Source organism: Cervus canadensis, chromosome X (genome assembly GCF_019320065.1).
Source record: "Cervus canadensis isolate Bull #8, Minnesota chromosome X, ASM1932006v1, whole genome shotgun sequence".
NCBI classification, from domain to species: Eukaryota; Metazoa; Chordata; class Mammalia; order Artiodactyla; family Cervidae; genus Cervus; species Cervus canadensis.
In genome coordinates, this window is record NC_057419.1 from 100,035,417 (window position 1) to 100,048,601 (window position 13,185).

Sequence of the window (13,185 nt, forward strand, 5' to 3'; positions counted from 1 at the left end):
TAATTACTTTAGTGTGTATTTTCTTAGAACATAAAAGTTATTTTATAAAATTATAATGAAATTATAAATTCAAAAATATAACCTGACATAATACTATTTTCTAATCTATAGTCCATATTCAATTTTTGCCAATCATCTACATTTATTATATGACAGTATTATAAGAAAACTCTTTCCTTCTTTAGTTAATTAGGCAACTATCAGCATGAACAAATGGATTCTTATTTTATTCAATGAATTGTAATCCATTAATATTATTATTTGTTATTATCTATATTGATTAGAATTATTGCTCATAATTTCCCATATTTGCTTAGTGAGAGCCTCTTCAAGCTGACTTTTGATATATTTTCATTGTTGAGCACTTTTTGGCTTTATGGCATAACCATATTCCATACTTAACTTGTACGCGCCCTTATTCAGCCTTACAGTCAATCATTTTTCCCAAGAAGAAATGGGATCTTTCTGTGTGGGAAATTATATTTAAAATCCAACTTCTATGTGCCAAATATTTTCATTGCTATTGGGTTTCTTTGCTTCTAAGATCTTTCAGTGGACAGAATTAAGAAAATAGAAAATAATATATATGTATATACACACACACACATATATATATACACACATCTGTATATATGCATATTTATACATATACACATAGGAGCTTCCCTTGTAGCTCAGTCAGTAAAGAATCTGCCTGCAATGCAGGAGACCCCTGTTCGATTCCTGGGTTGGGAAGATCCCCTAAAGGGGGAAATGGCAACCCACTCTAGTATTCTTGCCTGGAGAATCCCATGGACAGAGGAGCCTGGCAGTCTACAGTCCATGGTGTCGCAAGAGTCAGACACGACTTAGCAACTAAACCACCACATGTAGACATATATGTGTATGTGCATGTGTAATGGGTTTATACTGATACCACTAATTCCAGTCTAAGTATTCCTCATTGACTTACTAATTTACTTAATTATGCAATATACATAAAATAGTGTTGGAATCACTATACCTATACCACTGTAATAAACACACTTATTAAGTAAAGTTAGAGATAAATTTTTATGGTCTTTTTTTGGGTGTTGTTTATTTTAGATGAAGGCTATATGGCTCTTGCTTTGGTATAAATAATAGATTGGAGCAGGGCAGTATTGGAGGAAGAAAGGACTAGCCACACATTGATTTGTTATCCAGAAGGAAGGTGGTGACTGTGGGAATGTAAGAATTTGGTGACTGATTAAATTATGGGATTAGGGAAAAAAGGAGGAGAAAATGATAGCAGACAAAATTCCCCTGTGAAGCTGTCAGGTTTTATAATTTTTTCTGGAAGTTTTTGATTACTAATTCAACTTCAGTACTAGTGATCAGTCTATTCAGATTGTCAATTTCTTCCTGATTCAGTCTTGTAAGATTGTATGTTCCTAGAAATTTATGCTTTTCTTATGAGTTGTCTAATTACTTGGTATATGACTGTTTCATAGTATTCTGTTATGATTTTTTGTGTCTTTGAGATGTAATGTGCAATTGCTACTCTTTCATTCTAGCTTTGTTCAATTGAGTCCTTTCTCTATTTTTCTTAATGAGCCTAATTAAAGGCATATCAATTTTATTTTTTCAAAATAACAGCTCTTGGTTTCATTGATCTTTTCTTTTTAGTCTCTCTTTAATTTATTTTCATTCTGATCTTTATTATTTCTTTCCTTTTGCTGACTTTGGGCTTTATTCTTCCTTTTACAATTACTTTCTATTGTAGGTTGCATTGTTTGATTTTTTTCTTCTTTCTTGTGGTAGGCCTGTATTGCTATAAATTTCCCTCTTAGATCTGCTTTTGGTGTGTTCCATAGATTTTGGAGTGATTTGTTTTTGTTTTTACTTTTATCAAAGTATTTTCTCATTTCCTCTTTTTTTCTCATTTATTTTTATTAGTTGGAGGCTAATTACTTCACAACATTTCAGTGGGTTTTGTCATACATTGATATGAATCAGCCATAGATTTACACTTATTCCCCATCCCGATCCCCCCTCCCATCTCCCTCTCCACCCGATTCCTCTGGGTCTTCCCAGTGCACCAGGCCGAGCACTTGTCTTCATTATAGCATTACTAACACATATATATGGAATTTAGAAAGATGGTAACAATAATCCTATATGTTGATTTTCTTTAGTGGTTTGTTTATGTTCCTTTCTTTCTAGTTTTTGTGAATCTATAGGTTTTTAATTTGTGGTTAAGGTAGAGTTTATATATGTTGACTTATATCTACATATTTTAAGCTGAAAATCATTTAAATTCAAACACATTATGAAAATCTATATTTTTTACTTCCTCCCGTATTTTATGCTTTTGATGTTATATTTTACATCTTCATATTTTTCACTTAACTGCTTTTTTGTAATTATATTCAATTTTACAATTTTTGGCTTTTAATCTTCATACTAGCTTATTTAAATGGTTGATCAATAATCTTTACTATGTATTTGCCTTTAGTGTTGTGGTTTTCTTTCCTGTAAATTCTTACTTCTTGTAGCTTTACTTTTCTCACTTAAAGAATAGCTTTTAACATTTCTTTTAATGTCAGTTTTTCTTTAAGAAGTTTAAATATATCATAACTCTGCCTTCTGGTCTATAAAATTTCTGCAGAAAAATTAGCTGATAACCTTATGGAGATTCAGTTGTATGTGACTCTTTGTTTTCCTCTTGCTGCCTTTAAAATTTTCTTTTTATATTCAACTTTTGCCATTTTGATTATGATATGTCTTTTGTGTGTCTTGGGTCCTTCTTGTTTGGGACTCTGTGCATCCTTTACCTGGATATTTATTTCCTCTTCAGGTTAGAGAAATTTTCAGTCATAATTTCACTCAATACATTTTCTACCCTTATCTCTCTCTCTCTTCTTCTTCTGGGAACCCTATAATGTACATGTTAGTATGCTTAATGTTGTCCCAGAGATCCCTTAAGCAATCCTCATTATTTTTTTTTCTTTTTGCTGGTCTGGTTAGGTGATTTCCACTATTCTACCTTCAAGGTCAATTATGCTCTCTTCTGCATCACCTAATCTGCTGTTAATTCTTTCTAGTGTGTTTTTCCCTTTCAGTTATTGTATTATTCAGCCCTGATTGGTTCTTTTTAATATTTCTGGTCTTTGTTGAAATTCTCACTGAAGTTCAGTTAGCATTCTTATTACTATTGGTTTGAATTGTATCAGATAAATTATTTATCTCTGTTTCATTAGGGTTTTTTCAGGGGTTTTATGATATTCTTTCATTTGAAACGTACTCCACTATCTTGTTTTGTTTAACTTTCTCTGTTTGTCTTTATGAAATTAGGTAAAATAGTTACCTATCCTGGCCTTGAATATGTATCCTTGTGTGGGAGCATCCTTTGTAGTCTGTGTATGATCAGTGGCTTTGGTGTGAAAGGTGGACATGTGGTGGGCACAGGCTGCATCTTCCTTTGGTGTGATCTATCAGCTACAGTCTCTGTGGAAGGTAAGGCTGGATTTGGAGTGCCTGGAGCCAGAGCTGGATTTGAACTGGGGATTCTCCTAGGCTCAATGGTGGGAGTGGGGCTGGGGCTCAAGAGGCTGGAGCATGAACTCTGAGAGAGTTGGGCTTCTCCCAAATGTGATAGCAGTCTCTGTCTTTATTGAGGGTATGGCCAGGATATGAGGACTTAAGCCTGCACTTCTGAATTCATTCCACTTGTTCTGCAGTGTGTGCGCCTTGCTTAGAGGCTGGATTGAGCTAGGAAGTGTTGTAGCTCCACTTCTGAGCTGCCTCCACTTCTTTCCAAGTGTGTTCACACACATGTGTGTAGGGAGTAGTGGTCTCTGCCAAGACCAGAGGCAGAGTCAAGAACTGAACTGGCTCTGTTCCCTACTGGTGCCCGCATGTGTACACACACATGCACATACACACACACTGGCAATGGATGTCTACCTTACCCAGAGGCGGGGCTGAGGCCTTAGCTGGCTCTGTTCCCTCTAAGCGTGCATGTTCATAGGCAGTGACCATCTCTGCCTTAGCGAGGAGCAGTGCCGGAACAGGATGGGTTGGAGCAGGAGCCTGGTGCAGTCTGGGGTGTGTGCTGGGGCAGTCATGGCTGGTCAGCCAGAGAGCAATTCAGTTTTCAGTCTGATGTGTCTGTGCTAGAACTGGGAGCAAGCAAGTTGGTTGCATGTGCTCCTCACAAGTGGAGTCTTGGGTTTCCTACAGTCCTCTAATAAGCCACACTGTTTACCAAACCAGCTAAGTGGGCTCTTTTTCCCAGTGTTTGTCCTCAGGGTTGAGGTGCCTAATATGTGGCTTGAACCTCTTGCTCTCCAGGGAGAATACTCAAGCCTGTGATTTCCCCCTGCTCTTTGGGGTCACCCATTCAGGGTGCAGGACCCAACCAACTTGCTTCTTTTCCCTACGTACCAGACTTGAGTATAGTTCTTTCTTTACAGCCTTGCTTGTAGAAGAGCCATTCTTCTAGTCTTGAACTCATTCTATGTGAGAGTTGCTCTATATGTGGTTTTGATACATATCTGAGGGGAGCTGAGTTCAGGGTCTTCCTACTCCACCATCTTGATCCCCTAGAAAATCCATCTTTAAACTCGACTTTACAATAATAGCTCTTGTAATAGCTTGTGTTTCTATAAATAAATATCTTTTATAGCCTTTTAATGGATCTGAGACCTACCTGTTACCACAGATTAGCTACTAGTATAGAACCTTCCTGCTCTACCTCTTCTCTCGACCATTTTTTCCCTGGGATCCTATTAGCATGGAGAAGTAGATAGCTACCAACCAGTGTTAAAGAAGGCATGGGGCTAGATAGTAGGAATATATCCAAGGTCAGGACTGCAGAGATTTAATTCATTGTCTGACTTCCGCACCAGTTTATTACATAACATCCAAAAAGTGCCTTGTCTTATAGCACAGCATTTTTCAAACTTACCACTTGAAAAAAAAACTAATTAAAATAATACATAAATAATTTAAAGTTCACTTTTAAATAGCCTTAACAATGTTTCCATGTCATGGTGGTCATTTAGTACCTCCGGACAGTCACCACTATCTCTGAAAACATGACAGGATGGAAGAACTACAGGAGGTATTTAGGGTAGACCATGGGAAGAACTTGGAGTATCAAGATATTCTTCTTTATGCCCCTCTAATGAGACTATATAGACATCAGTTCAGTTCAGTTCAGTCGCTCAGTCGTGTCCGACTCTTTGCGACCCCATGAATCGCAGCACGCCAGGCCTCCCTGTCCATCACCAACTCCCGGAGTTTACTCAAACTCATGTCCATCAAGTCGGTGATGCCATCCAGCCATCTCATTCTCTGTTGTCCCCTTCTCCTCCTGCCCCCAATCCCAGCATTAATTAATTAGTCAAGCTCTGGAGAGATTTCCCAGTGGAATTTTTTGCCAGACCTTCCTTGCTTTCTCTCACTGGAATCCTTTGGCTTTAGCTACAAGTAGTCAGCAATGTGGAAGCCTTCACAAGTGAATAGTGCTAGCTACAGACTGGGCAATAATGTGGTCCTATGCTTTGTCTCCTTTGTTCTTCCTCTTCCCTAGCAAGTTACTTGAAGGCATAAACCATGTCCTATTAATTGCTCTCTTCCCTTGGCGTGCTCAGCACAGAGCTTTGCCCATAGAAGAAGTATAGGAAAACTGTGAGTGGGATATAATTGACAGGTTCTCCTTGTGATCCCTTACGCCTTGATTTTTGTCTCTGCTATCGTTTCTGCTGATTCATATCTTTTGGTTTGGGCACAAAGTTACTGTACAAATAATTATTTTCTTTTGTGGCATCAACTTCTCATTCTGCTTCATTTACCAAGAGTTGTAAACCAGCTTCTAGTACCTGAACCCTTGTTGTTTTCTGTCTTGAACACTTCGTCATTTCACTGTGTGAACTGTGGAGGAATACCTGCTTTTCACTAGTTCCTAGTCACTGTGCTCAACTTTCTTCAAGAGCTCCGTATACAAATTGTGATCTCTCACTGCTTTTGTCTGATCTCCTGTTTGTGCTAGTGTCTTTCATTTGAATATCATCTTTTGATTTTGTGCTTAACTCTTTTGCCTTCTTTCTCTTCTTTTAGTCATTAATCTCTTTGTTCCCTGCCTTGAGTGCTTAGCACTCATAATAGAGGCCTATGTCTTAGTCTAGTAGAAAAGCCATCAACAGTTTAGGAGCCCAGCAATGGCTTTATTCATATGATATCCTTAGTCTAGCATGCACTCATAACTCTACCATTTAGGGTCTTGTTCTTTCTTCAAAACCTAAATACCCTTTCCAGCATGCAGTCTTCAAGCCTAGGCTAGGAGACCTAAATTTACAATTTTATTTTGGCTCATTCTAGATGAGTGACATTAGAAAAGTCACTTGACCTTGCTAAGCCATCATGTCATACCTTTGGCTACAAAATAAAGGTAACCAGCACACATTATAGGAAACTTGACTCCTTCTAAATCCAATCCAGTAACGAATTCTGCCATCAAAACACCCCAAAATTTGACCAGTTCCCATCACCTCTATAGCTACGAGCTTGGTGTGGACCCCCCTTATCTCTCACTTGAATTATTATATTGGCTTCTTCTTGCTTGGATGGCACCTGCTCAATGAGGCCTTTTTGGCAATTGTATTTAAAATTTACATCCAAATTGCAGCTTTATTTTCCCTATAGCATCTATTACATTGCCATAGTTTACAAGTATTTTTATCTGCTTCCCCCACCCCTGAATATAAGTTTTAGGAGTGTGGGGATTTTTTGATGCTGATTTGTTGCTAAATTGCCAGTTACTGCTTAGTCCATAGTAAGTCCTCAGTATTTCCTTAATTAATGAATATTTGCTTTCCAAGTTTATTGTGAGAATCAAGTGAAATAAGATATACAAAAGTATTTTATAAAATCTAACACCGTAAATATGTTATCATTTTTATTGTTTCTGTCAGTTGGAATTGACCACTGCTTATCTAAACCTCATGTCTTTAGTAGGATCTCTGTAGCATTTACTTCTTTACCTTTGGCAGGGGGTTAGTTATTTAGGTGCTTGTATCATGGTTTTTGTCTGTCTGGAAAAAGCGAGGGCTCAGTGTCTCAAACTCAAGCTGGAATTCTTGGTGTTAAAGCTAGGTGGTGAATGATTAACTTGCAGGCTGAAGAATGTGCAGATGAGAAATATCTGAAAGAAAATACTCAGGAGTGAAATTGGAAGAGAGAACCCAAGTAGACAATCCAACTGGTGTAGAGACTATGCCAAGAGTAATAAACCAGTTACCAGGCAACAGTATGGAAGTCATAATAGGAGTGCAAGAAAAGTTGATTTGCTGGTGAGAAAAGAAAGAAAAGTAGAATATACAACTTGGAGAGTTTTCTGAGGCATTGTTGCAAAACTACATAGATATATTACCTTTGGCCTTGCCTATGAGAGCTATTCACAATTTTTTTTTTCAGTTTATTTTTATTAGTTGGAGGCTAATTACTTTACAATATTGTAGTGGTTTTTGTCATACATTGACATGAATTAGCCATGGATTTACATGTATTCCCCATCCCAATCCCCACTCCCACCTCCCTCTCTACCCGATCCCTCTGGGTCTTCCCAGTGCACCAGGCCCACAGTTTTGAGCTGGTTCAGATACCACCTTTCTGTAACCCTTGCCGTAGGTGCAATAAGACCAGTGTTTCACCGGAGACACTAAGTGGAAGGCTTGAACAGCCTTTGGAACATTCTGAAGGTGGGAGACATACCACTATGATGGCTTTTTTGGATGTATTCTCCTGAACCAGGTATCAGAGTGGGCCAAGGTATTGTGTGTTTAACAACTCTTTTAAAAAAATACTCCACTTTTCTGGATTATCCCAATTGATTGCCAAGAAAGAGATAGAATCTAGCAGAAAATAATGAAGTGTGGAAATGTCTATAAGCCAGCTGTAGAGTCAAAAGGCAAATAGATTGATGATTACTATAATCTTGAAAGACACAGGGGGAGTTAATGGTCATCTAGCTTTGAATACTGAGCTGAAATTTGGGCTGGTAATTCATATCTGTTGAAAGAAGGATCAAGTGTCATCTTGTTTCCTCTCAAGGTCTAGTATTGGTCAATATGCTTTGGTCAATATACTCTTCATCCTAATCCCTAGTCCAGGAGACATAATGAAGGTTCTTCTGGGAAACCTGGTTTGTTCAGAGAATGATCACCTACCAGAATGCCCCACTCATGGTAGTCGTTGAGAGGAAAGTTACTGTTTTTATGGAAAGGGGTCTTTTGCCTGGAAGACTGCAGCAGTGTAAATTGATCTGTGGCAATATCACTGGGACGTATAAAAAGTGTTGAATTGTTCAAAGACCCAGCTAATATACTCAAAACTCAGAGGGGGGGTGTGGACAGAAATCAGGTAGTTTGGTTGTCCATGGAGGCAGAAGAGAACTTTGGCAAACAGGCTAAGAGTAAGCAGCAATGAGTGATGTCTTAACCCATTGGAATAAGAAATTAAATCCAATAATTCTCAGGGGATATTGAGGGTTAGAGAAAGTTGCAATAATCTCTCAGGCCACATCGGTGCCACAGATAGTGATATAACATAAGGTGATTTTTCTGATTTGGGGACACCAAAAGTCCCTCCCTGAGAGCCCTACTAGATGTTATAAATGAGATTTGACTCAATAGAATGGTATTGTGTGTGAAATGCCTAGATATAGGCTTCCTCTTTTAGAATGTACATTGTTTGGCAGTTTTGCATACTGTTTTTCCAGGTACATACTGTATTTCCAGGTACTGTCTCTTATGTAAACCTGAATATTCAGGTGATTCCACTGTGCATTGCTATGCATCCTGTGCATGCTAGACTATTTTAAGTAGACATGAAGGGTTAAAACCAAATTTTCTATGACTATGTAACAATCTGTCTCATCATCTTCAACATTCCAGGAGAGGATGTCATGGTGATTGTCAGTGGAGAAAACTGAATTAAACCATCCATCAACGGTATTGATCAAACCCAAGAATTGCTGAGTGTATTTAATTGAATGGGGATGGAAAGCTCTCAGTTCACAATTACTGACACCTTGTTCAACATCATGCAGAAACTGTGATAGATAAAATGTGACTCAGAAATTCCATCACAGGACTAACAGATATGTATTACTTCTGGTTGGCCCAGAGAAAATGCTGATATGAGTAGTTAAAAATAATTTAAACCAGGTATCCAAGGGATTTTGTTTGGAATGACAGACAGGAAGCTGTTCAAATGTACTGTTGCATCTAGAAGCACTTTTTAAATAAAAAAATATGGCATTTATCAAGACTAGAAAACAGCTTGGGTGTTACACAGATTGTTATTAGCATATTCCTCTTGGTGAAGATCTATTGGGAAGACTGTCTTCCAATATCACTTTTCCTCATGCATAAGATGGCAAGTGCATTGAGGTCCAATTTGGTCCAGGACAGTTTACTGTGGGGTTTCTATAGGAGATGAGATTCCTGCAGTGTTAGCAGAAGTGGAGTTACCTGTGTATTAAGAACGGAGCCACCTACCAGGGAGGTACAAGGATATTGAACCCTGAGTCATAGATTGGGATATAGATCATTGGGGAGACTCTTGATTTTGAGAGTGAAGAAGTATATTTGCTTGGCAGAAAGTTGAACTTAGGATGCCAAAATACTGCTAAGTCTTATTTATGATGAGAATGGCAAAGTGAAAGGTAAGGAAAGTCAGGAAGCAGGTTTTCTGCCTTCAAATCTTTTAACACCTCTTTTTAATGTTATATTAATCTAGAATCCTTTGCAGTAGGATAATAGGCAGAGCTGGCCTAGCATGGGAACTTTAGCAGCAGAAGCCCAAAGTGAAGTAAAGCCAAATATGTCTTCCAGCCCTGCAGCCAGAAAAGGCCAGGACCAATAAAAATGTAGACATCGAATGACAAATAATAGCAGTCTCCCAGCATTATTATTGTTTTATTTTGTCATTTCCTCATCCTCTAATGGGGATGGCTATTAGCAGTGTCTACTAGGAGGTAGCCTTAGATCAGCCGGGGATCAGGGACCAGGTTTAGTTAAGGAAGTTGGTGTCCCTGAGTCTCCCATTGATTTTGTTGTTGCTGTTCAATCACTAAGTTGTGTCCGACTCTGAAACCCCATGGACTGCAGCATGCCAGGCTTCCCTGTCCTTCACTATCTCCAGGAATTTGCTCAGATTCATGTACTTTGAGTCAGTGGCCCCCTTCTCCTCCTCAATCTTTCCCAGCCTCAGGGTCTTTTCCAGTGAGTCAGCTCTTTGCATCAGGTGGCCAAAGTATTAGAGCTTTAGCTTCAGCATCAGTCCTTCCAATGAATATTCAGACTGGTTTGATCTCCTTGCAGTCCAAGGGACTCTCAAGAGTCTTCCCCAACACCACAGTTCAAAAGCATCAATTATTCAGCGCTCAGCTCTCTTTATAATCCAACTCTCATATCCGTACATGACTACTGGAAAAACCATAGCTTTGACTATATGGATCTTTGTCAGCAAAGTGATGTCTCTCTTTTTTTTTTCATACACTGTCTAGGTTTGTAATAGCTTTTCTTCCAAGGAGCCAGCGTCTTTTAATTTTATGATTGCAGCACCATCTGCAGTAATTTTAGAGCCCAAGAAAATAAATAAAATCTGTCACTGTTTCCATTGTTTCCCCATCTATTTGCCATGAAGTGATGGGACCAGATGCCATGATCTTAGTTTTTTGAATGTTGAGTTTTAAGTCAGCTATCTCACTTTCCTCTTTCACCTTCATCAAGAGGCTCCTCTTCAGTTTCTGCCATAAGGGTGGTGTCATCTGCATATCTGAGGTTATTGATATTTCTCTTGGCAATCTTGATTCCAGCTTGTGCTTCATCCAGCCTGGCATTTTGCATGATGTACTCTGCATATAAGTTAAACAAGCAGGATGACAATATACAGCCTGGCCTGTTGATTTTACATGACTCAAAACTCTGTACTCAAGATCCTTTACTATGGGTGCCCTTTTACAACGTCCAAGTACTTTTTCACATCTAGTGTCTGTTATTTAATTCTCACAATGGAATTGTGAAGGCAGAGACAGATACTGATATCCCCATTTCACAGTGTAGAAACTAAGACTAGAATGATTATGGTAACTTAATCAATAAACAGTAGATCCGGGGCCCAGTCTCAAGGGTACTGGTTCTAAGTACAAGGCTCTTTGTTTTTCATCACTGCTGTGTTTGAAAGAAAGAGTGTAACAGGGTAAAAATGAACAGCACATCCTCACAGCCCCAGTCTGAATCTGTGAGTGTCAGGGTTTGGTGGGAGATAGTATGTTTAGTAGAATAGAAACTTACATTATCATATGTAAGATCAATAGCCAATGGGAATTTGCTGTGTGTCTCAGGGGCTCTGTATCAACATAGAGGGGTGAGATGGGGAGGGAGATGGGAAGGAGGTTCAGGAGGGTGGGGACATATGGTATAGCTATGGCTGATTCATGTTGAAGTTTGACAGAAAACAAAATTCTGTAAAGCAATTATTCTTCAATTAAAAAATAAACTAATGAAAAAAAAGAGTACTGAAAAAAGCTATAACTATTTCAAAGCTGAATATCAACTTAGAGGATGGTTCTTCATAAGAAAATTAAAAAGAGCAGATGATGGCTAATACTGATGGAAAAATATGGAAGTTTTCTGGTTTAACACCAAGATTAAGGAAGGACAGCTTGGCAGGCAGTGTATTTGGAAGATAAAATTCTTAGTGGGGTCAAAAGGATAGGAAAACTGTAACAAAGACATGGGAGGAAAAACTACTTACTTTGAGTTGCAAAGTGAGGGTATCTGATTCCAGGCAGAAAGCCTGGGTTCTGCTCATTTTGGCCAGGACCATCACATTAATTTATTCCACAACAAAGGAAATATGACCACATCTCACTTGGAAAATGTTAATCTACAGTGATTGCAAAGGAGTCCCTATTGGAGATTTCTGAGGGAAATAGTTTTATTTGCTGAAAGATGCCTATTACAATGCCATTAAGTATACATAAGAGCACATTTCAAACCCCAAGTGGACATACTTGTACATGTCTCTTTGTGCACATAGGTAGGGATTTCTTTTGAATATGGATCTGTCAGTGGAATAACTGGATTATAAAATATACACCTCTCAGTGCCAGCACATATTGCCAAATAGCTCTCCTAAGTGGTTGTACCAATTTTTACTTCCCCCCAACGCTGTATGAAACTTCTGTTTGTTTCAGTTCTTAACCTATACTCGGTACTGTCGTGCTTTAAAAATTTTGCTGATAGCTGTGAAGTGGTATCTCTCTTTAATTTGCATTTCCCTCATTATCTTGTGATGTTGGATATCTTACATCCATTGGTTTTTCAGTTTCCTTCTTTCATGAATTATGTTTCCTAATTAAGTTAGTACACTTGTAATTGATGCTTATTTGTGGTCTGAGGTAGAGATGTACTTTTTATATATGGATAACTTGTAGTCTGGTACATTTTTCATTAGTAAATGTTTTTCTCACTGATATATAATGCCTGTCCTCCCATACATCAAGTTTTCATGTATTCATAGGACAGTTTCCAGACACACTGTTCTGTTTCATTAGTTTTGATGTGTAGACTCATTTTAAATGGGGGATCTTTATGCTTTTTTCAATTTTGTTTAATTTTAATCAAATTTTATATTTTTAAAACTTAATATTCAACTTACATTCAGTATAATTCACTCTTTGCGGTATACTATCATGTAACTAATAATACAACTCAAATACAAAATAGTTCTATCAACTGGAAAAATCCCCTTATAGCTCTTCTGACAGGTTACTAATGATATTGTGGTGATAAATTGCATTTCCTGATTGCATATTTTCATGTGCTTATTTGCCACCAGTATATTTTTTTGGTTGAAATATCTGTTTAGATGCTTTGCAAAAATTATTGGTTTGTTTTACCCCTTATTACTGTATTTTCAAAGTCTTTTATATATTCTGTGTACAAACCTTTGTTAGAAATGTGAAATGAAAATATTTCTTCAGTTTTTGACTTGCCCTTTTATTCTTTTAATAGCATCTTTGAAAAAGAGAAGTTTTAAATTTTGATGAGTCTAAATGCAATAATTTGTTCTTTTATAGTTTTTGACTTTTATGTTCTATCTAAAAAAAGATTTTGCATGACCCAAGTTCATGGACATTTTCTATGTTTT

At 37.8% G+C, this 13,185-nt stretch overlaps 1 protein-coding gene across 2 annotated transcripts in view; it reads left to right on the plus strand.

The window, feature by feature from the left end:
• The window catches only part of GABRA3 (gamma-aminobutyric acid type A receptor subunit alpha3), a 227,926-nt gene that overhangs the window by 111,263 nt on the left and 103,478 nt on the right, over positions 1–13,185 (plus strand). The window lies entirely within an intron of this gene.